Here is a 26,112-nt window from a genome sequence, read left to right as displayed (position 1 = left end):
CTACCCCACCACCCTCAGTGGGAAAAGTATAAAGGTGGATATCGAAGTGGTAGACCATCATCTTGACTACAATCTGCTCTTGGGGCATAGTTGGAATTATGCCATGACTTCCATTATTTCATCGGTCTTCCAACTCATCCTTTTTCATTTCAATGGGGAAATTGTCACAATGGATCAACTATCCTTCTATAGCAAGGATTACTCCCTGTTACCCCCCAAGGAACATAGCAGCAATGTTCCCTTAGTGGGTGGCATACCTGACTCTTATGTCACTGTTGGTATTGTTCCTCTAAAGGGTTCCTCACTTTTAGGTTGCTTTCCTCTTCCATCACCTGAGGTTCCATAGATAGTCTCAATGGTCTTTACCATTTTTAATGGCCCAACCAATCCTTGGATCCTCCTAGCCCTTTCTACCATTGATTCCTATGGAGAGCAGATGTCGATGTCATGATTAGAACTTTCTTATCAAGCTATTTGATGAGCCCCAGAAATGGGTAATTATATGGGCTCATTTAGCCTCCTAATTCGACTTAATCCACCATTCTCATTAGTTTATTGCATGTTTTTTATTATATTTATGCTAATAGAGTGAATTGGGTTAGTCATTATGCCAAAATGTCTAATGTGTGCTTTGTGCAGATTTTTGGTCAATTTTGAGACAAAATCAAAGGTTTAATGAGCACTTGGCAGCCAAATTCGTGGAAGAACAAGGGAGAGGATTTGTAGGAGGGTGTCTCCTTAATTTATGAGCCATTACCTTGAATTATCCACCAGCATCTCAGAGTTCAAGGGCCACCACAGCGATGATCACAAGGGCAGTCGAGCAGGGCTAGTAAAGTTGTTGTTAACTGCAAGTTTTGGCAGCCGAGTTCCTAAAGTTTAGGAGAACTATTGGGGTCCTCAATTTGTATAAATAAGAAGGCTTAGGGACTCAATTTGGTTAGTGAGACTTTAGGTAGATGTTAGTTAGATTTTAGTCATTTTTTTAGTGTATTTTCGCACTCTAGTGCAGCCCTGTATCAGCACATTTTCGAGCTTTTTCTTGTAGATAGTTTTTGGGATGTAACTATTGATTTTTTATAAATAAAGATGAATCCAGCTTTGCACCAGATCTGATCTTTCTTAGGAGGCTATAGCTCTTGGGGTTGGGCCCAACCCAAGTGCCAGTACCTCCTTTGTGTACTTTTATGTGTCTTTGCTGCATTCATAGAATAATTTATGTTATTTAGGTTAAATTCTTGCTTTGTTACTTAAGTTGTTTTTTATGATTAAGATAGTTTTTCATGCTTCAAGTTGATTTGATAGTTTGGTAACAGAAAAGATCCACAAAAAGGCTACCAAGAAATCCTTGATCTCATTTCTCCCTCCTTGGGACCATGAACTGAGACCAAGGCACACTTGCTGCCACAAAAACACTGTTTTTGCCTTCCAATGCAATTGCTAGTGTTAGATTTTAAGTTGGAAAAGTTGATATCAGTTGTGTTTTCATGTTTAGATCTATTCTTGCTCAGTTTCCATAGCTATCTTGCATGATTTCCTGTCTATAAACTTCTGTTCATCATGTTTCTGGTTTTTAGGTCAGATTAGGTCAAAATAGATAAATCTCTATTTTTCTAGTCTTTGCTTGGATCAATTTTGGAAAATAGTGTGCAGAGCACCTGTGATACATTCCCACGTACCCTTCCTCCATCATACAACCTGCTCCAACCCCTAATTCCATATTCCTCCCCTTCATTTGCCACACTTTTCCAATTTGACCTAATTTCTACATTCTTGTGTAGCATTTCTCCCTCTGTCCTTGAACAAATCCAACCACCGTCATCACTCCTTAGCCTCATTCACCAGGTCCTAGACCCATTCACATCCTCATCCATCCTCCATTTCCACTTTCCCACCGTTTTACCTCCATCAACCATCTAAAATACTCTTTCGGCTCTTCCTGTAGAACTTCCTGTAGAACATCTTGTAGAACCCCTACAGACTTCCTGTAGAAGTTCACGTGAGCAGTTTTTCGAGATCTTATCATTGTGAAACTCTCTGGAAGGGTGCTAGGGATCCCTTAGGCCCTCTTCTCACCTTCCCAACCTCCTGCAAGTTCCCACTCCATTTTCTTTCGATAATCAACCTCTGCACAGTCAAAAACATAGTTAAAGCACATGCATAATAATTCTACAAAATTACTCAAAATACAAAAAGATGTTTTTTTCATATTTTCCTTTAGAATTAGCTTAGTCACATGCATTTTACCTTTTCAAGAGTCAATGGCATCCATTTCCACAACTTTCATCTCTTTTCTTGCACCAGTAGGGTTAGTCGGTAGAACTAGCGTTTGCTATGGTTTGCGTTTCCTTTTAGCTTTCATCTTCTTTCTGCAAGTAGACTAGCCTCTCTTGAGTTAGCTTTCATCCATCATAGTTAAAAGCTTCTTCTAGGAGCTCATATAAGTTGGCTTAAGCTCCTAGCGAACTTGTGCCAGCTGATCAAGTGACAGCCTGCAGTAGGAGCTAGTACTTGTGCATATAGCATCGTCGTTTCCAAGTTTGTTACGAACTACCGGGTTGATAAAAGTAAAGAAGGGAGTCGCAAGAGTTGCAGCATCATGGCTACAATACTGGAGCTCACCACTATTTAGTCTACATATGAATCTTATCTTTCCTTGGTTGGGGCCAATGGTCCTATGGACTATCCCATTGGCACTCCCTATACTGATCTTCTCACCGTTGTCCTCGCATTTGAAGAGGTTATTAAGGAGTTCACATGACTAGGTGAGTGGCCTTGGGATGAGTTCCAACCTCGTGTCTCAATTTCCTTTCTATCTACACTAAACACGAATCATCTAGAAATATTATCCCTTAATCAATGTGAGGTGTTTCCTTCCTCTTTGACACCTATTCAAGAGTTATAATCGAAAGGAAACTTAGTCAATCTCTCGGGGGCAAGAACCTTTCAACCCATCTACCTTAGTACTTACACTTTCATGCGAGTTGTTAAAAGGGAATATGAACTTATGGACTATGATGGGGACCCTTTACATGAGAATTCTTTTAATGGACCTTTTCTTACTTGTTAATATATAAAACCTCGAGTTTATTTTTTTGGGATCATTAAACTACCACGAAGAAGACCGAGCATTATTTTTATAGTATTTTTCATGGTTGTCAATCCAAAAAACCTCAAGTTCACTTCTTCTGGCTCAACGTATTCTTTTTAGGGATTTTTTCTCACTCTTTAAACGAAAAAATTCCCAAGTTACCTATTTCGGGCTCGGAAAATGTCTGCAAAATAGATTTGAGAATTCTTTTTCTCTCTTTTTTTCACTCCTTAAACTAAAAAAAGATAGTTCGAGTTTTCTTCATTTTACTCGGTTAACAAATACTATGAACAATATCAAATTCACTTCATCTCCTCGTACTCATAACAAGATGATGACGACATCTATTGTGCATAGGTTTCTCACTTTATTCAAACTTAATGGACTACCTATGGAAAAGGAATTATGTTGGGTATACTATTAACCCTTTGTCGCACTTGGTCATCAACCATGAAAAAGATACCCCCTTGGAGTCATCTTTACGCTATTTTCAAACTCTCTAAATGTTAAAAGACAACCAAGTCTACACTTTGTAGACTTGTTAAACATAAGTAGATTGGGGAAAAATTGGAAGAGAGAATAGCCATTACTATCTATATTGGTTGAAACATTTATTGTAGCTGTCTACTATCCATCCCTTGAACATGACACTTATCAACATATTCCTCTTTTTTCAACTTCTCTTTGAGCCCTACCATCTTATGAGTTTAGCCTTGATACCTTGATGTCCCTACATCCTTATATCCCAACACTCTTTGGTGTTCTTGAGTCTAAGCTGCCTAGTCTCTTTGATGTTGTTCCTTCTATTGTTCAAGTGATTTTCTACTATCTATTAACCTTATCAACCACTATATCATGTGTCCATTTGACCTCCATTAGTTCACCATTTTCTTCTATATCACTGCAAAATTAGTCATTTATTACCATTTCATGTTGATTGATGTGGGGCTCCTTATTTCCCACCTTCGAAAGACCACTTCCTTTCTACTTCAACAAATTATCTAGAAAGTGGGTGGAAAAACACCACGATACCCTAGAGCTTGCAGTCCTTAGGGGTAGGTTTCCTTATGTTTGATTGAGGGTTTTCATTATTGGATCCCAATAGAACGATTATATGAGCATTCGACTTCAACTCATTTATTCACACTCACTAGATTGTACTAAGAAACTTGGAGACCATCATCCTTATTGGTGGCCTTTCTCGTGTCTGTTAACTATTTTCATCATTGACCATTAATCAGACAAATTATCGCATGTTTGACATGAACTCATTTATTCAAATGTGTATAATTTTGTTATTTTATGATGGTGACGAAGTCCTTGGGAAGAGGCTTACATCATTCAGCCTTGTCTCCTCTCCCAAGATGAACATTTTGTTTCTGGAAACAACTTATATTAGTATAACTACACTGCAACAAATTTCCACGTTGTACTTACTAGTGGGAATGATATCTCATATTCTACAAGGATCCACAGTGTATTATTATAGCTACTGACATATGTTTGATGTTGTTTACAGGCCTCCTTTTATTCTCAGACTCTAAAATTCTATCTCCTTCATTGTTTTTTAAAGTATTTCGACCATTAACTCCTTCTTTGATATCACACTTTAGGGGGCATTTTTTATCCATGAGAATACCTCATCATCATCTCAAAGGAGAATACTATGATTTTGGTTGAAATACACCCCTTTTTCTAGCCTATATAAGACTATAACACAAGTTATGTACCATGAGGACCATGTTTCCCTAGTCTATCACAAGTGGTTCCACTTCTTTAGTGTTTCATGATTTTAACTAATATTTGGTGTAAAATATTATGTGCCTGCAGGCTTATACATGTAATCTTTAACTTTTTTCTATCTTTCACCATACTGCAACTTCAGTAAATAATTTTTCAGAAATAGGGTGGCCATCTTGAGAGGGTTTTATTTTTCTCCAAGAGAAACACATACATTACACTTTTAAAGAAAACCTCTAGGAAAACCATGTATAAAGTGATAAAAAAAATAATTTTTACCTATACTACATAGATGTCCTAGGCACTGACCTCCTTTCAGCTAGAGGTTTCCCCTAGGGTTACAACATCTTTTGGCATCATTTTTGGGGAATGAAGAATGAAGTTATTTTTCCTTAGGTTCTCCTTTAAAACCATTTCTTTGTCTGGTGAGAAAAGAAAGTGTGTTGGCTGAATTTTCTCACCAAGTGGGGAATTGAAAACAACAAATCTTGGCTCTAATAAAAACACATACATGGTCAGACACTTCCTAGAAAAAAGCTCTAGCCCTATCTAATCCTAGAAATCTTGTTTCAAGAAGGGTTTGGATTAAGAAACAATATCCTAAAACCCCAAGTCCTACTTTATCTGCCACTTCTTCCAATTTTTTTTCCCAAAGTATTAAAACTAATCACCCAGAAGTAGTTTCAAGAAACTTGGACTTTGCAGAAGGGAACTTTCCTTGCCCTCATTTTCCTTTTCCAGAACATACTCTCGAAGAAAGATATTTTAAATCTGTGACTTTTTCTTTCCCCGTTTTGTCAGAAGTTGAAGAGATAAAAACTTTAGATACTTCAGCCTCATATCATACTATTCCTGCAATTTCCTAGCTTGTTCCAATATTTGTAGTCCCTCCACCCCCCACTGCATCTCAAACAGGGAATTTCCCCCCTCTTCCAAACCAAAACATGGATATTTCAGGCTTCCTCCTTAATAGATATGCTCCTTTGAATTTACCTCAGCCAATGAACGCAATGCCTCAAAATGATGTGAAGTTGTTGCCAAGATTCACAAGAGAGGATGAAATTACTACAGAAAAGCATGTGGCTACTTTCTATTCCTTTGCAAAGAACTTAAATGTGGAATATTTGGATGTGGTGATGAGGTTCTTTGTCCAATATATGGATGGAGAGGTGCAAAAATGGTTTAAAACTCTCACAAAGAATTCAATTAATACTTGGAAAGAATTAGATTATGTTTTTATACAGAGGTGGGGAGAGAAAAAAGATCATGGCCATTTCCTAACATAATTCAATGCCATTAAAAGGAAGTCAAGTGAAGAGGTTGCATAATTTATTAAGACGTTTAATAAACTTTACAATAGTCTCCCAATGGAAATTAAACCCCCTCCTCTAGCTACTAAGGTGGTTTTTGCATGAGCTTTTGAATTAGACTTCAGTTTTACTTTGAGGGAAAGAAGGTCCCCTACTCTAGACCAGAGTCAAACATATGCCTTGGAGATTGAGGCAAATTCATCTCTTGTTGGAAAAATGAAATCAATAACTTATCATGCTGACAAGAAAAAGGTATTGGCATTATGATGCATATGTTGTCCTTGATGGAAACTCACTTGTAACAGAACAAGTATATGTTAACTATATGAATCCCACGTAGGTACAAAGAAGCAAAGTTACATACATGCTGGCGCACTAATTTAATAATACCAAGGGTCCTTACCATGGTATTAGCCCACAATATTCAGCGCTGTTATGGTTACTTGATCCCGTCTAAGATTACCACCGACACTAGTGTAGTTTTGACTCATGGTATTGGCTAAGGCTCTAACTATATAAGGATGTGCATGTGAAAGGGTTTTTGATGAGTACTTCAATTCGAAGTATATTTGCATTGTAAGGGCCATAATTGACACATAGATATGAAATAATTATGCACCGGTGAATACAAGCATGGATCAGGATTATGAGACCTAAAATGACTTTCCATTGTATGATCTACTCATGGATTGACTAGATCTAAGTATTGACACACGTTTTTATCTCTGAATTATGATCTGGGTCTTTCTGAAGTTCTAAAGAGCTGCGTAATTTTAGGCCAAATTTGTAGATCTGTATGCAACTTGGTCTCGGTAAAATCGCATACACATGTGGGTTTGTTTCTTCAAAGTCACATTCATAAAGGAAGGGTTTCTATTCATAAATGACAGATCAACATAATCAGTGTTGTTGTATCTCTGATGTTTGTCAATGATGTCCTCATGTTGATATGGGTTGAGTGATAATGTCTGAAGTAGAATTGATGGAATGATGAAGTTGAATTTGGTTACATGTTGATTGGTTGAAAAGATTATTGATGCTGCTAATTGTATGAGGGTTTTGTAAGATAACAAAATATTTCAAAATAACTCTGGTCAACTTTGTGTCTAATTCAGAATTAAAAGTTTTTAGTATATTGAGATCTGTATGCAGCTTTCTCTATAGAAAAGCATTTATACATGTGGGTTTCCTTAAGTGAAGTAGAGTATACATGTTGGCATATGAATGATCTGGATTGCAATTGATTCTGTGTGTTGATGTTGTATTCTAAGTTCAGTTCTGTGTTCTGGTTATATTGATCTCAGTTTTCTGTTTGAATCAAGTTGGTGTTTTCTTAAGTTGATCTACAAGTTGTGATGTATTAAAGTAGGTGGATCCAGTGTGAAAATTCATGAAACGTGGTCCACAGATGTTGTTGAGGGTTGAAGCCTTCAGTGAGGAAGTCGAAGCTTCCTTCCAGTAGCAGCTGATAATTAGATCAGGGGGTTAGAGCTCCCTTTCTGTAGGAGTTGGAGAATGAGTGAAGGTTGTAACCTTCACCAGGTGGTTGTCTGCTTACTAGCACGAGTCTGTGCGAGTAGAAGAATGTAATAAGTTTTTGGTATTAATAAGTTTGAAGACTGAGACAACAATAATGGTGGTTTTCTCCCACATTGGGTTTCCACCTTAAATCTTGGTGTTCATTTGTGTTGCTTATGTGTGATACTTTATTCTATTCTTAATGCACCTACTTACTACGTATCAAATGCCTGATAAAACACTTACATTCTGGTTTAAGTTTAACAGTTAAATAATTAGTTGTTTTAAAAGTTTACTAAGCATACACTAGTTTCTTTTACAATAGTCGCATGCATAAACGAGTTGGGTTTAGTAAAGTCGCGTACATATTTCAGAAAATAAAATTATTATTGTGAGCTTTTAAAATACTAATTTACTCCCCCCTTCTTAGTATTTTTCCCAACAGTTGGTATAAGAGCAGGGCCTTCAAAAGAATCTTGGTCGCTTGAAGGAAGATCTCCCAAGATGAGCAATCAAGATGGAGCGACATTTATCAAACCACCACTCTTCAATAGAAATAATTTAATATATTGGAAGACAAGAACAAGATCCTATCTTTAGTCCCTTGGAGAAGATGTTTGGGCAATTGTGGAAGGAGGTTACCAATATCCAGCCTTAATTCCCACAGATGCAACATAAAACAAGACATATGAAACCAATGCTAAAGTTGTCAATGCATTATTGGGAAGTCTCATAGAATCAGAATTTGTCAAAGTTATGTAGTTAAATACAACAAAAGAAATATGGTACAAAATCATTCAAAGCTATGAAGGTGATACCAAGGTAAAATGTGTTAAACTCCAAACTCTTGGAATTCAATATGAAACTCTCAAAATGCATAGTGATGAAAGTATTGCTAGTTTCTTTCTATGTATATATGAGATTGTAAATCGCATGAAAAAATTGGGTGATGAAATAAAGGACACCACTTTAGTAGAAAAAATGTTAAGATCTCTAACTCTTAAACTCGAGTCAAAAGTGTATGCAATTGAAGAGAAGTAGGATCTAGAGACTCTTACTATTGTTCAACATCACGAGATCCTAACTACTTTTGAAATGAGGAAAGGAGGTCCCTCAGAAGTTAGAGAGATGCATTTAAAGAATCTGCAAAAGGAAAAGAAAAGGAAGAACACAAGCAATCATGATATATATTAGAAGAAGATGAGGTGAACTTTGTAAAGAAACTTCAACTGGGCACCGGAAGGTTCAAAGGTAAGCTTCCCTTCAAATGTTTTTCTTATGGTAGAGTTGGTCATTATGCTGCTAAATGTCCTCATAAAGACAACCATGACAAAGGGAAGGATACTGCAAAAGGTAATAGGAGACAATTTGACAATAGAAGAAGTTATTATACTCATGAAGATAGTGATGGCTTGTCAAATAGTGAAGAAGGAGAATCTAATCAAGATCTTAAATTACTCATGGATTTTGAGAAAAATACTAATGAGTCTAATGATAAATTTGTGGATGCTTTAGAGGAAAAATATTTCTTTGAAGAAATTACTCAACTCAAAATTTTCTTGGAAGAAAACAAAGTAGCCATAGATACATTGAAGCATCAACTCATAGAAAAGGAAAAGCATAATGAGAAGTTAGAATGTGAAGTAGTAAGTCTAAGAAAGGAACTTGAGAAAATAAAAACTTTGAATCTTAGATTTGCTAAAGGATTTGAAACCTTAGATGAAATTATCAAGGTACAACACTCTCCTCTTATGAAGATAGGTCTTGGATACATTGGAGAAACATCTCAAACAGAAAAGTCTTTAGCCACCACTAGAAGCTATCTAAATGCAGCAAAAACTAGTCAGCAAAGCTTTAGTCCTCAACAAAAGAATAAAGGCATTCCACAGGTAAATAATGTTCACTCTAATCTAAGGATGAACGATAGCAGAAGCACCAGCCAGAAGGTAAACAACACCAGAAGATTATGTGATCACATAAATTTCTTCTTTAATGGACAATGTTTCTCATTTGAACAAGCTAGTTGCATTAGATTTTGTGAGAAGATCCAGGGATATAGTGTAAAACTCACCAAGGTGTTTGCTTTGAATTTCATAGGGATAAATGATAAGATTGGAAATCTTACTTTCCTAGTGTCAGATGTCACCATTTAAGCTACAACAGAGATTAATCTACAAGGAGAATAGTGGTTCAAGGGCATGCCTCTTGACATAGCCAACTACAAAGATTTCTTGAAACTAAAATATAAAAATAAGAGGTATGGATCTATTGTACCAAGAGAATACTTGATGGAACCCTACAAAAAAATACTGAAGGTAATCCAAAGATAGTTTACTTGTGAAGGTAGATTTGGGAGAATCTATCAGTATCATTTCAGGCTTTTAATGCACTTCACAAGAAAAATCCCTTTGAATCTTCCTTTCTATTTATTTAGAATCCTTAGTAAGATGGCACACAAGGTGTAAGGTAAGAAAAGCTAAGTGGAACCCAATATTTTTTATTTCTTTCTGACTAAGTTATTGGTGGTGGAAGAATTGAATAAGAGAAATTAGACATGGCATGCATTCATAGATTCATCAAAGTTGGTAGCAGGTTACCAGCTAGCCCTTGGAGTAAAAAGGACGCACCATTATCTATGGAAGGAGATGAGCAACCACCAATTGAAATTTTGGTAAAAATACCAACAGTTTCAATTGATCCATTTAAAAATAAGAAGGGTAAAAAGATGCAATTTTCTCTTGAGGTAGTGGAGGTCCCCAAGAATCTAGTCACTAGAGATATTAAAAAGAAACTGCCTTTGGAATACACACTTGAGCAACCAACTGAGGTTTTAGAAAATATACCAAAGTATGCTTTTCAAGATGATAAAGAAAAGGATATTTCATAACTACAAGGGCATTTGAATAAGACACACTTGGTTATTGCTCAACTACAACATGACAACAAGGAATTGAAGAAAATTATTTTAGAAAGGGAACCTAATATTGGTGAAACTGAACCAGTAAGAAAATAAAATCCATTTGTCACCAATTCTAAAGGTAAAGAGAATATGGTAACATAGGATATTCAAGAGTTAGAAGCTCCACCAACAACAATCACCAGGTCTTCAGCAAGAAAGTTGTAGTTATAGGAGGAAAAGTTAGTGCAAGAAGAGAAGAAAGTTGAGGTAGATGAAAGGAAGAATAATTTCAATAGGTTGAGGACGCAGTTGAAGAAAGACAAAAATGAGATTGTAGTATTAAAAAAACAAGATGAAAGGGCCAAGAAAAATATATATGACCATTTGAACAAGTGTGAGCCAACTATGTCAAATGCTAAGTATCTGCTGAAAATGAATCTTCCTTTACATAGGCAGCTCACAAACATTTGTAGATAGAACCTCACCTTGAGGAAGGAGCTAATGGCTTCCAAGAAATAGTTGCAGGATATACAAGAGAAGGACAGAGGTAATCTTGATTTGTCGGTTGAAGCACCCAAAGTCCAAGTATTGGAATAGGTAAATCAAAGCAGTTTCGATTTTTGTTTTTTTCCTAAGTATGCCAGTGGAATGGGAAAGGACAAGGATGTTGAGAGTTTCATGCTTTGTTTGAAGTTTGTTTAAGAGCACAATCTGTCATTTTTTGTAAGCTTATGAAACTTTTTAAGAAATAAGCAGCTCACACAACAATTTTGCACTTTTTGACACGACATTATGGTTTGATGGAAATGAGAAATTTTGTCATCATTTTGGTGAGTGGGGACTTGAAAATGGCTTTTAGGATTTTCAGTATCATCAACAAGTTGTTTATCTTGTTCAAAGACCTCAACATTGATCAAAACCATGAATAACGGTTTTCACTATGCATTCATACAAGCGTTGTGCTTTTGTTGTAGGCAGAGTTTTGAGAAATGGAAGCTCTGCAGAATGAAAGGAGGTTTCTCAAGGGGAATTTGATGATGTCCAGGCTATTTCACAGGTGCATCAGTTATTGAGAAGTTCAAAAATTGACCAGAGCTATATGAACCATCAATTCATTGCGCTTATGTGTTGTGCTTCTGCTGGACTAGGAGGTTGTGCAGTGCAGATACTTTGTGTCCACAATTAGCCTTTTGACCGTGGAGTTCATGTCTAAAATTTATGTAATTATGTTTTATGGTCATGATTAATGTTGAGGCATCTAAGGAATTTGAAACTCAATTTATACTTTTTATTATTGTAAATTTGCTTGAAAAACCTTGGTCAAATAATTCCTTATTTTTAGAAAAGCAGTTCTATATTCGCTACATTAGGAAGAAACAAAAATCCTTTTAGGGAATTTGGTTCCTAGAAGTGGGAACTGATTGTATTTTATCTATTTATGATGTAATCTTGATGAAGAAAAGTTTTGGTTAGGGTTTAGAAGAAGAAACATTGTGTGCATTGTATTTTTATGATATTTTCCAATGAATGAAAAAGACAGAGGTGTGACTTTACAGGGATTCCTGTGTCATATCCTGATGGTGATGTGCTTTCTTATGTTGTAAGTTTGTCTCTCATCATTTCCATGCTTTGAATGTATGTATTCATGTTTGTTTAAATAGAAATTTATCTCATAAATCACTATCAAAGTGCTCTAAAATAGTTTGCTAAACAATTTATCTTTTCTTCTTAAGTGGCATTTAGAATTCATCCTTCATTTAAATGCTTTATATGTCATTTCCACCTTTCCTTTGCTCAACCTTATACAATGAATTAAATTTAAAACACCAGCAAGATGGTACCCCTTTCCCCTGCCAGACAATCCCTCATCCCTTCATCCTCTCACTAGAAAAACAAATAATTTTACATGACCGTATGCCTAATGGATCTTTTTTCTCTCCTGCCAGCAAAATTTTAAAATTTATATCCCTCTGAGCAACATACCTAGCCTAATATTTAAGTGACTAAATATTTGGAGAGAGAGAGAGCCCTCTCTAAATTTGGAAGGGCTAGATTCCAATGCCAAAGTGGTTTTTAGTTACCTTTGGGTTCCTCTCCTTGGCCTAGAGGAATTATAGAGTTCTAACAGAGTGGCGTTGTTGCTGGGGAGCGAAAGGTTCCATATTCCCCGGGATAGAACCACCAAGTTTTAGATCTGATTGTGAACAGTGATCAAACACAAGAAGTTTGTGCATTGTTTGTTGGGCAACTCCATTTCCAAGAAGTCTAGAGTTCAGAACATCTATGGGGACTCCATTATTAAGAAAATTCAGAGTTTAAAGTGCAGATCCAATTTCCTAGTCAATCAAGATGACATGGTATGTTGAAAATCCTTTGTCTATTGAAGGTTTTATAGAATATTTTGATATGTTTGATGACTGTCAAGTGGAAGAAGCTTTCTCAACTTTTTTACCTACGTATTTAATATTAAGAAAATGTTCTCAGGAGAAGAGTTATTTTTTAGAATCATTTTTTCAAAAAAATGAGAAAGATATTGAAGGCTTAGAGACTCAAACTAAGTCCCACAATTTCTAATGTCAAAATCAGTCCTCTGATAACCTTTTCTAGCCAAAACAATATGAGGCAGTGTTGCCCTATGATTTTCAAATTGATGAATGTTTTGATTTTGAACACAAGTTTGGAAACGCACAGTTGAAGTTATCGTTTGACAAAGTGAATACATCTGAAAATTTAGCCATAACAAGCCAATCATTTAATACATTGAGGATCATCGAAAAAATCATGTCTTTTATGATCCTGAAGCTCACTATATGGAATATTTTTTTAGCTTGTGTTTTTAATGATGTTTTCAGTATGGAGACCAAATGCATCATGAGTGTCCACTACCATTACATTGTCCAATTTTCTTATGGTGCGAGCATAATCAAGCAATCCACTTATTTCAGCAGCTACTTAATTGGCTTCACTGGCAATTTTGTATCACTTGATTTCAACAGTTTTTCAGCATGTTAGAGTAGGAAATGGTGTGATCAATAAGCTTGTTGGGTAAGAACTTGTCTTAGTTTCATTTTTAGTTTTTCAAGTAGTTGTTTCAGTTAGTTTTCAAATCGCAACCTACAATGTACAATTTGAGGTTGTTAGTTTGGTTTCAATTGCAGTGGTTTCAAATCGAAAACATGTATCAGTTTGCAAATTTGAGGTTGGGATCACCCCAATGGATTAGGCACATGATCTATGATGTTATTAGCACTTCACAAGGAGGATTCCATCCCCATTGGAGCCAATGTTAGTGCCCTATATTATAGTAGTCAGAAAACAAGTTTTGTCTTTTAAAATTATCTTGGAAAATGTGTAAAGATTTTTCTATGATCTTGTAGATATCAAGATATTGGTCTTAGTGTAGAATAAAGATTTCATTATTTATGTAATTATATCAAAGTTTGTGAAAGATCATGTAAATTGTTATTAACTCCCTAAGAAGTTGAATTAATTGATTCTAGGGTCATGTCTCATAAAAAATCATGAGTGAGGTCATAGTGTTTTGTCTTATTATCATTGGCATAGATTTGTAGGGTCACTATGGCTAGTTAGGGCATCAAATCACAGTGTTCCATGACATCACACCAGTACAATGGTTATGAGATTTGTGATGTGATTTTGACAGTTGTTGAACTTTCATGATTGAGGTTCAAAATTACAATCATTTCCCTTGAAAGGAGGATTTAGTCACCTTGGGAGCTAAAAGGCTTGTTTAACATCCAAAAATAACATAGAGTCATTCATTATTCCATCGAGAGATTTTTGGGCATAACTTGGGGTTCGCTTTGCAAAATCTCCAGGGGAGGCGCTTCGCTCATAGATAGGTGTTGCACTCACAGAAAATTGTTGCACTCTTTCAAACCAGTGGATAATCACTATCTTCAGATGCCAATTCCTTATTTCCTTAAATCATTTGTCTTGCATATTATTAAAATTCCTCCTATCTGGTAAGAAAAATGCATTAAAGACCTTGCAAACCTAGAATATATAAGCTCACTCTGTTTCTTGTCTGAAGCTGGAGAATATGTTGCACTTTACCTCAATCGCTATGTTTTTTGTTGTCACCTCCATAAAACAACAAAATTAGTTTAGCACCCATATTTTGAAATCCTAAAATTCCATTTAAGTGGTCTAAAGACTCATATCTTATTGTTTCCATCCTCAAATATCAAGAATTATTTTTACTCCATGCATTGCGCTTTCTCGTTGGGCCTGTGTTTTTAGTTTTCCCACTGTGATTAAAGACAATTTCAGCTGTTGTTTTGGGTTTGAGAGGTGATATTTGTTTTCCAAGTATTCTATATGGGGATTTCCATCCTAAATTATCATAAAACACTAATATAAAGCCCCATTTCATCATTGCTACCCCACTGCTGTGATCAATCGACAAACATTGAAAATTGCATTTAGAAACCTTAGAGTTCATTTTTGTTGTGGAAATCATGACAAATCCATATAGAAAGAAACATAAGGGAGGATATATACTTAGTGTTGATCCCCAAGACCTCACCTTAATCAACTCAGACCCAACAATTAGATTTTCATTTGAACAATTTAGCTACATTAAATTTTGTGGGAATATCCATGGAGATAGTGTACAACTCACCAAGGAGTTTGCTTTGAATTTCACTGGGTTAGATGTCAACATTGGAAAGCTCACTTCCCCAGTGTCAAATGTCACCATTTCAATTGCAACAAATATTCCTCTATAAGGAGAACAATGGTTCAAGGAAATGCCACTTGACATAACAAACTACAAATATTTCTTGAAACCAAAGTATAAAAACAAGGGATATGGAGCTATTGTACAAAGAGAATACCCACTTGAACCCTACAACAAACTACTAAAGGTAATCTAGAGATACTTTACTTGTAAAGGCAGATTTAGGAGAATCTATCCGTATCATTTCAGGATTTTGATGCACTTCACAGAAAAAATCCCTTTGGACTTGCCTTTATGTTTGTTTAGAAGCCTTAGTAAGATGGCAGGCAAGGTGCAAGGTAAGAAAAGCCAATTGGAACCCAATATTTTCCATTTCTTTCTGACTAAGTTGTTGGTGGTAGAAGAATTGAACGAGAGAAATCATACATGGAAGGAATTCATAGATTCATCAAAGTTGGCAGTAGAGTTACCAACTAGTTCTTGGAGTAAAAAGGACACACCATCGTCTATGGCAGGAGATGAGAAACCACCAGTTGAAAGTCTAGTAAAAATACCATAAGTTTTAGTTAATCCATTAGAAAAGAAGAAGGGTAAGAAGCTTCAATTTTCTCTTAAGGTAGTGGAGGTCCCTAATAAGCTAGTCATTAGAGATATTGCAAAGAAACTTCCTTTGGAGCACACACTTGAGCAACCAACTGAGGTTTTAGACACTATACCAGAGGATATTATTCCAGATGATAAATACAAGGAGATTTCAAAACTACAAGAGTAGTTGAAGAAGGCACACTTGGTTATTTCTCAAACACAACATGATAACGAGGAATTGAAGAAGACTATTTTAGAAAGGGAACCTAAGATTGGTGAAACAGAACCAGTAAAAAAAGATGGTCCATCTGTCACCACATGCAAAGGTAAAGAGAAGATGGTAACATAAGATATTCAAGAGTTAGAAGCTCCATCAACTAGATTTACCAGGTCTTCAGCAAGAAAGTTGCAGCTACAGGAGGAAATGTTAGTGTAAGAAGAGAAGAAAGTTGCAGTAGATGAAGGGTGACATACTTTCAATAGGTTGAGAATGCAGTTGAAGAAAGCCCAAAATGAGATTCATAGACTTAAAAAACAAGATGAAAGGTCGAAGAAAATGATATATGACCATCTGAACATGTGTGATTCAGCAATGTCAACTGTTAAGTATATGTTGAAAAGGAATATTCTTTTACATAGGTAGCTCAAAAACATCTGCAAACGAAACCTTACATTGAGGAAGGAGCTAAGCTTAATTTGTTGGCTGAGGTAGGTAAAACCTGAGTATTGGAACATGTAAATCAAAGCATTTTTGGTTTTTTCTTTTTGCCCAAGTATGCTAGTTGAATGGGATTGGATAAGGAGGTTGAGAATTTCATGTTCTACTTGAAGTTTTTTTAAGAGCACAATCAATAAGTTTTTGGAAGCTTATGATTCTTTTTCAAAAATAAGTAACCCATACAACAATTTTGCACTTTTTGACAAGGCATTAGGGTTTTGATGGAAATGAAAAATTTTGTCATATTTTTGGTGAGTGGGGACTTAAAAAGGGTATTCAGGATAGTCCACATTATCTGCAGGTTGTTTATCTTGTTCAAAGACCACAGAACTGATCAAAACCATGAAGAGAAGGTTTCATTGTGATTTCATACAGGTGCTGCACTTTTGTTGTAGCTGGAGTTTTAAGAAGTGAAAGCTCTGCAGAATGAAAGGAGGTTTCTCAAGGGGAATTTGATAATGTCTAGGATATTTCACACATGCATAAATCATTGAGAAAATTAGAAAGTGACTAGAGTTATATGAACCATCAATTCACTACACTTTTGTGTTGCATTTCTACTAGACTAGGAGGTTGCGCAACATCGACACTGCATTTCCACACAATCAGCCTTTTGACCATGGATTTCATATCTACAATTTATGTAATTAGTTTTTATGGTCATGATCAATGTTTTGAGGCATATAAGGACTTTAAAACTCAATTTAGACTTTGTATTTGATGTAGATTTTCTTGAAAAAGCCTTGGTCAAATAATTCCTAGTTTTTAGAAAATGAGTTCTATTTTCGCTGCATTAGGAAGAAACATAAATTATTTTCGATGATTAGGTTCCTAGAAGTGGGAGAACATTGTATTTGATATATTTAAGATGTAATATTGAAGAAGAAAAGGGTTGGTTATGGTTTAGAAGAAGAAACACTATGTGCATTTTATGTTTCTGGTATTTTCTAGCGAATGAAAAAAGACAGAGGTGTCACTTTGTAGGGATTCCTATGTCACCTCCTAATGGTGATGTGCTTTCTTATGTTGTAATTTTATATATTTTCATTTCCATGCTTTGAATGTATGTCTTCATGTTTGGTTAAAGAAGGATTTAGCTTAGAACCCATTGTTAAAGTGCTCTAAAATAGTTTACTAAATAGTTTATGTTTTCTTCTTAAGTGGCATTTCGAATTCATCCTTCAGTTAGATGCTCTTAATTGCATTTCCACCTTTCCTCTACTCACCATTATATAGAGAATTTAATTGAAAACACTAGCTAGACTGCTTACCTTGCCCCTGTCAAAACATCTTTCATCCTTTCATCCTTTCACTAGAAAAACAATTGATTTTATATGACTGTATGCCCAATGGATCTTTCTTCTCCCCAGCCAGCAAAATTTTAAAATATATATCCTCTAAACACCATACCTAGCCTAATTTTTAAGAGACTAAAGATTTGGACAGAGAGAGCCCACTCTAAAGCTGGAAGGGCTAGATTCCAACCTCAAAGTGGTTTGTGGTTACCTTTGGGTTATGTTGGAAATAATACTGAGAGGGGGGGTGAATCACTATTATCAAATTAATAATTTTTCATTTCCATAATCAGATTCATATACGCTACTTCAGTTAAGGGAACTCGCGTGTACACACAACTGTGTTTAGTGCAACCACCGTATATCCAACAAACTTATGATTTAGTTAATTCATCATATATTGATCTTTAATCAGTGCATCAGAACCATATAAATAGCAACCAAGTGCAGTAAAAACAGAATAGATCATCACACATAAGAAACACACATGAACACCAAGATATAAGGTGGAAACACAATGTGGGTGAAAACCACCTGCTGCAATCATCTCTGTCTTCTTTTAATAATAAGAGAGTTTTGTTTACAATTTTGTACTGGTGCAGTCTTATACCAATACGTAGGCTTTTACCTGCAGAAGGCTACAACCTTCTCTCATTCTCCAGCTTCTACTGGAAGGGAGCTACAACCCCCTAGCTCTTGTACTAGCTGATATGTTTACTAGTACGTAGGTGCCAGCCTACAGAAGGCTACAACCTTCTCTTTTCTTCCAGGGACCACATTTCATAAATTTTCAGACTGGATCCATCAACAACATCATCAAATATATTTGCATCAACCAATCTCCTTTTGAACCAACCACAACTGAATCAATCAATCACTCCATCAATCTGATCATTTAGAATGCTGTCACCAGAATACAGTAACCAGAACCCAAGCAATAACCCAGAACACTGAAACAGCAAACAAAAGCAACTAAAATATATTTTACAAGGTATACGCTACTTCCATGTGTCGAACTTACGTGCATATGCGCTTTCCTCAAGGCGAACCACCATACAGATCTGAAAATCAAATTTATGATTTATACAATGTTTTGATATGCAGAACTAGCGTGTATATGCTTCTTTTCTAAAGTGAACCTACGTACAGATTTGTAAAAGATGATTTAAACATAACTACTATTCAAGACTTCAACCATACCCAAATCATCATTTTTATAGACTACAACATGCGGTAGTTATTTAGATATATGATCAAACCACATAAAGATAATTCACTTCAAGACTTAAGATCCTGATACACCATTAGATCTTATCCTTCATCAAGCACTAAGGTTCTTCCTCGGTTCAGATATAGCATGACATCATAAGCCAATAACCTGCATATTAGATCTCACACTATATCAGATATTCGATAGTTGCACACGATGGCCTAATGATCTTCTCCTCCTTTTATAGTTTTAGGCCTTTCTCAATACCATGGACCAAAACCACTTAGGACCAATACCTTGGACCAAATACCTGGGGTTAATACCTCGGAACCGATACCTTGGACCAATACCATGGATCAAAATACCATGGACCAAATACTTCAGACCAAACATTTAGTTATCCAAGGTATACACGCTTTTCCTTTTGTGAAAGTGCGTGTGTACGTATACGCGACTTGTATACAGCAAATCCGCGTGTATACGCGGCTTGGTCAATGGTGAACCTGCATATACCTCTCTTTCTTCATTCTCTGTAGTCTAATCTGTAACTCTCTGTTGTTAACCTGTAGTACTGTGATCTGTCATCTGAGTAAGTTGCTTTCTGAACTGATTCCTTGAAGCTGCCCTACATTTCATCATACTTGTAAACACTCCTATCATGCATTCTGTCACATCTGATATCTCTTCTGTAGATTCATCTAGTTACCATATAAAAGTGAGTTTCTCTGCTATAAGTGTGTTTCCATCAAGTACAACACATACATCATAATGCCAACAGGTTCCTCTCCTCAAACTGGAGTAATTATAGAGGCCTAACATTGTCTACACCTCTCACATCTTCTTGGGGAATCCTGCTAGTTTCATTTATAACTCCCACAAATTTCATGAATGTTTCCATTCCTACTTCATATTCTATGTCAACCATGGCTATTCCTCCTAGTCAGCCAGTAGGGCTAGGAGTCTTTCTCCTAGCTTTTCTCAACCAACGATTCTTGTTCCTCAGATAGGTGTGGTTACTTCTGGAAATGTGCGTTCCTAGTCATCCTAGGGGAAACATTTCTTCTAGTATGTCACAAGCCTGGTATAGTTCATTGTTTGGAGGGATGCCACCTACCAGTACTTTTCCGGGAGGGGCTAGTTTAACTAGAGGCAACGCTAGTTCTAGTGTCATCACCAATATGGGATATTCTCCTTATGTCAGTTCTACTACACAGGTTGGCCCACATGATTTATATGTTGGGATGAATCTTTACCAAGGTCAATAACTGCTACATCACAATCCTTATATGGGGGGGCCTCAAAGTTGGTCAGGTATTTATCCTACCTATGAACCGTTCAGTCAACTTAATAATCCCTTTCTATATTCTCTTGATTTATCGGATTTGGCTAAGTTAACCAATGACCCCATTAAGCGTGATCTCTAGTAGTCACCTATGCCCACAAAATTTCCTTCTGACATACGCTAATTTGAAGGAAAGCATGGGATAATCCGTCTACTCACATTACCACCTATCACCTATGGTGTTCTTCCAAATCTTTAGTAGATGATCCGATTAAACTTCGTTTGTTCCAGTAGACTTTGACTAGGGATGCTACTAAATGGTACATCGAATTGGAAAAAACATCCTACAGTGACTTTTCCTCCTTAGCTCAAACCTTTTTCATGCACTTTCAGTTGCCTATGAGCTATGATATCGATTTTGATCTCTTGTCCAAATTTAAACAAGATGATGCAATGTTGATTTCCAATCATATTCATGAGTGGCGTCTTCGATAGAGGTTGGTGAGAAACATGTTTCTTGATGATATATTGTGTAAATGGATCATTCAATCCTTAAGACCTCAGATTTCGAAAGATGTATCCATGTTTAGGTTTGTCAGTGAACAGAAAGCTATATTAGCTACCCAACACCTAGATTTGATTTATTCATAGTTGGGCAAGCTTTATGAAGTACCACCTAATGCCCCTAATCCTTCCATTGACCCATCAAAACCTACTATTGGCCCACATGTTGATGGTGTGATTAGGTCTATTTCTGATTCCATGAGCCAACTTGTTGGTTAACTTGGGCACTTGATCGTTACGTCGTAAGCCCAACAAGTGTGTCTAGCTCTTCTAAAGCACCTTATTCTAAGTAGTCCACCAACGTTTTTATGGTGAATTCCACAAAAACTAACAAAAACGAACAATTTGATGGTAAAAATAATAATAATAAGAATAAACAAAAAAATCAAACTACTGAGGACTCTCAACCAAATCCTCAAAATTAGGGAGGGGGCACTAGTGAGCATAGAAAATTTTAGGGGCAAATGTTCGCCCTTTGCCGAAATTAAGGGGTTTTAAATTTTTAGTGGGCGAATATTTTGTATCATAGTACATTTTTACAAATCACCTCAAATAGGCCACCTTATTTTAAGGGAGAGGGTAAAAAAGGTAAATTTAGCCCTTGAAATTAGGAGTTACAACCTTCCATTCGCCCATTTTCAAGAATAGGTTTTATTTAAGTGAATCCTATGGGCCAAATACCATATTTATAAAAGAGGTATGGTAAATTAATAAAAATATAAATAAATGAGAAGTAAGGTAAATAAATAAAACATTTTTTATATTAACTCCATAAGTCACCTTATATACATGCAAGGGTGTAAACAAATAAAAATATAAGTAAAGTGGAGGTATGGTAAATAAATAAAAATATAAATAAACTAGTCGTATGGTAAATAAATAAAACCTCTTTTTATATTTAGTCCATAACCCTCGTTCTATTTATGAAGGCTCTTTTTATATTTAGTCCATAACGCTCGTTCTATTTATGAAGGCTCAAGAAAGAGGTTTTATTTAAGTGAATCCCATGGGCCAAATACCATATTTGTAAAAGAGGTATGGTAAATTAATAAAAATATAAATAAATGAGAGGTATGGTAAACAAATAAAACATTTTTTTATATTTACTCCATAAGTCACCTTATATTTACGAACACTTAAAAAATGCGTTATATTTAGGTGAAACCTATGGGAAAAATAATATGGGACAAATACCATGGACTAGATTGTTATTAATACCATGCAAAAAAACATTATTAACCCTAATATTAGTATTAATAAGAATAAAAATGGCACATGGTATTGACCCATGGTATTCACCTGGAATGTAGCCTATTTAAATGGGGGAATTAAACTAGCATAGATCCATCTTTCTCTCGATCTACTAACCCCCAAGAGGTATCAAATATCGTGATATGCAAACTAGCATAGAGTGAAAAAATATTTGATCCCTCTCAGGGCTTGGTGGATCAAGAGTAAAATTGGATGTTGTAATTTAATGTATGTTAAACATTTTAGCTTGGTTAAAATAAAAAATAAAATAAAAATCAACTATTAATTTTATTAATTTTTATAAATTACTAATAGTAATTTTTAAGCTCCAGGTTTATGATAACCCATGGTAATACCAAGATCTTACAAGATTTTATAATTAAGTAAAATATTCGCCATGCCTGGTGAGAGATTCGCCAAAAAATTATATATACATATTATATCGTTGATAAAATCGCCTTCCATTTTTCCTATATACCATGGAGATTTGCCCATTTATTATACTTATAAATTTAGGGGGGTTCTTAAAATTTTCCCTGCTAGTGAGCATCGTTAAAAGATTAAATTCCCTTGTAAAAATTTTCAAGGTGAATGTATTACTCATGAGTTACCTAATATGGATGAATTTCATAGGATCCTTGCACCACCGTAATCTACCCAACAACCTACTTTTTTAACTCATCCATTTCTTGCAAAACCTCAACAACAGATGGTTGCACAACCCATTCCACCTCTGCAAAGGGGAAACGAGGGGACATTTTTCAATCCTACCAATAATTTTCTCATGTTTATGTGCAATGAATATGTTAATGTGACCACGAGAGGCAAGTCATATGATACTCCTAAGTAGATTTCTTCTTCTAAGGACTCACCAACTCCACCTACTTCCACTAGACCTCTGACGTTAGATAAGAATTTAGAACCTATTTATCACCCACCTAAGGGTTTCTTTCATAAGATATCACACAATCCTTCTAGTTGGGATGCTCAACACTATATTATTGTCCAATATCTCACACAGGCTCCTTGTGCCATGTCTTCCTTGGAGGTTTTGAAAAGTTGTCCTCAGCAGTGCAAGGCCTTGTTTTATGTGATTGGTGGAGTAGATCTATCTGAATCAAGCCTCATTGTGTTTAATGCTGACAAGGCTTCTACTTGAGTTTCCCACTAGATCTCTTTTCATATTATCATGCTTGTTTTCCACAAGAATATTCATTGCACTTTGGCGGATGAAGGATCTTCCACTTATGTCATGTCAGCATCATACTAAAAGGCTCTTAGCTCTCTAATTCTCTCCAAGTATAATACTACTCTCCAAGCCTTTTATGCACACAACTTTGTACCTAAGGGGGTTCTTCCCAACTTTTCCATCAAGTTAAAGGGGAAACTATCTATGTCCATGTGGAAGTCATTGACGCTCCTTTGGATTATAACTTGCTCCTTGGTCGTAGCTAGCACTACGCCATGACCGAAATTTTCTCATCTGTGTTCTGTGTACTTTGTTTTCCTCATGAAGGCAAGATTATTACCATTGACCATATTGACTATTGTGTGCCATCAACCTAAATTTTCACTACGAGGAACTAAGTCCCACTTGTGGGAGAAAGCCTAGGTTAGTATTAGAGTGTTGGTATGGGATTGTTCAAAAGCTCATCTCTTATTGGTATAATTCGTTAATTACCACCGGTCGAAATTTCTTCATCCTCTTCTAAAGCTCTTATGCATATGATCTCTTCTGGTACTTATGGATCCCATAGACCTATTGATCCGTGGGTGGTGTCGTCTGACTCGCCTCCTCCTATGGAAGTTGATAAGGCTATTGAGTATCCTTTGCCACCTATTGTGGAAGAGCTTTCATCTTAGATAGTCCCATCAGTACCTCTTAACACTAGTAAAAAATCCATCCCATTATGGAATATGAACAGGTTCATTTTCCCACACGGTTCACCCCTCTACCTCTTCCAAATGACTCCCTCAATGACAAGCCTCCCTGGTTTTTGAAATTGGAGGTCATGGATCTAGTCATTGATTATCCTAGGGAGATTATGCCTCTTCCTGCCTCTAGTCTCCCTGATTTGGAACAAGTCGAGCTTGGCAACATAAATCTTGAACCAATTCATGGGGGCACCTCCTCGTCCCTCCTTGGAAGTGTCAACCTTGGACTGAGTCAAGTATTAGGATTATACTACTGAAGTTGCCAATAAATTACCCAGTTTATTACCACATATTGAAAAGGGTCTTGTACCCCCTTTATGTCTTGATCCTACTTTATGTCCTTAGGTTAATTTCAAGAGTGTGACTATCTTAGAATGTCACGAGCATGGTCAAAATTTATGCATTGGCAAACTTGACTTTATTTTGCATGGCCCCACATTGGTGAGCCATATGGTCCCCTTATCCTCCATGAGTTTGCATATAGAAACCATTTGCTTGTGCCTAAATGTGGGCACACATTTGACGTGACCTATTAGACCTAGTGTTTCGGGTGAAAGCACCATAGGGATTTGGGTTAGAACCACAATAGAGTAGAAGAAAACTACAACAAGAAATACTCAAACAGCTCAGGCAAGATGCTTATATAATCAAACTATGTAAGAGTGACCGTACTCGGATTTCCTTCGTTCGAGTAGGTCCCGCAGGGTTCAGACCCTCTGCAACTCTCGATGTTCTTCAATCTTGAAAATCATTCAATTCGAACATATATAGCAGTATAGAAGTAAATCATATTCAAGAAATGATTGATCATACATCAAAATGACATTCATATATGAATTAAAACATAATTTGATGCATAGACATAGTTAATTTCAGAAATAAGACAACATTTATTTTATTGCAGCAAGTTATAAATAACATGGAGAGAATTCACCTGAGTCTTTCTCTGGCTCCAAGTGAAACCATACTCCAGATTTGTCCTATCCCAACCTTCAACAATCTTCTTCCATCACCAATGCCATGATATCTCAAGCAAAAGGAAGGATATATATAATCAAGGAAACAAGGGTTTCCTGAAGCTTAGGGAAATGCATGAGGCACAGGGATTCATCAGACTCAGTCAGGGATAATCTCAGTATAATAACTCTATCTCTTCTCTTCGCTTAAGGCATTCCCATAGAGGTCTATTTATACCTCTCCCAATTAGGTTTTTAGTTGGGAAACAATTGGGAAATAGTTGGGCCATGGGCAATAGGAGGTAATCAACAGGTAAAAACTGTGAACTCCACCCAAAATTAAGGAAATTTAAAATTTTAAGTGTTTTGATACATATACGTGGGTTGGGTATTCACTGACCCATGTGTACACACTTTTAGCTCAGGGAAAAGTAGCGTACAGGGAATAAAACATTGTTTTTTATATATTTGGACCAAGTCTATAAGGAGGGGTTTCCCTACGCCATAAAAGAAGCATCATATATACCAAGAGTGGTAAATGGTGCTATAATAGATGCCCCCTAATATATGAGATCAAAAGGGGTACATGATGGCCGAAATGTATTAAGTGTATGGAAAGAATCATGCCGAGACTGAGAAGGACTTCACCAGAATTCAGCCTGCCAAGCCATCAAAAGAGATCAGAAAGAAACTGTTGTTTGAGGTGGGCATACCCATGCTCAGAGAAAGTAAAGCATGTCCACATATCAAGTACAAGCAGATCCAATATGTATACTAGTATAAAGGAACTGAAAGTACATAATGGATCATCTGATCGTGATCGAAAAAGTACATGTCTGAATATCACATATAAGAAGACAATCAATGATGCTGAAGGATGAAGCTGATCACTGATGTCAAAAACTAATCCCAATAGTACCAAATGAACATGATGGAATAAAATGATACTACATCGCAACTTGGATGCCAACATATAAGATGTCGCTGTGAATAACTGTAACATATAAGGTGGATGGTGTCAACTAGCAGCAACAAGAGCAACTGACAAGTGAACCA

Source organism: Pinus tabuliformis, chromosome 1_2 (genome assembly GCF_031772625.1).
Source record: "Pinus tabuliformis cultivar Carrire ecotype Pingquan chromosome 1_2, CPIR1, whole genome shotgun sequence".
Taxonomy (NCBI): Eukaryota; Viridiplantae; Streptophyta; class Pinopsida; order Pinales; family Pinaceae; genus Pinus; species Pinus tabuliformis.
The sequence above is the reverse complement of the archived record's forward strand: the minus strand, read 5'-3'. Positions refer to the sequence as shown.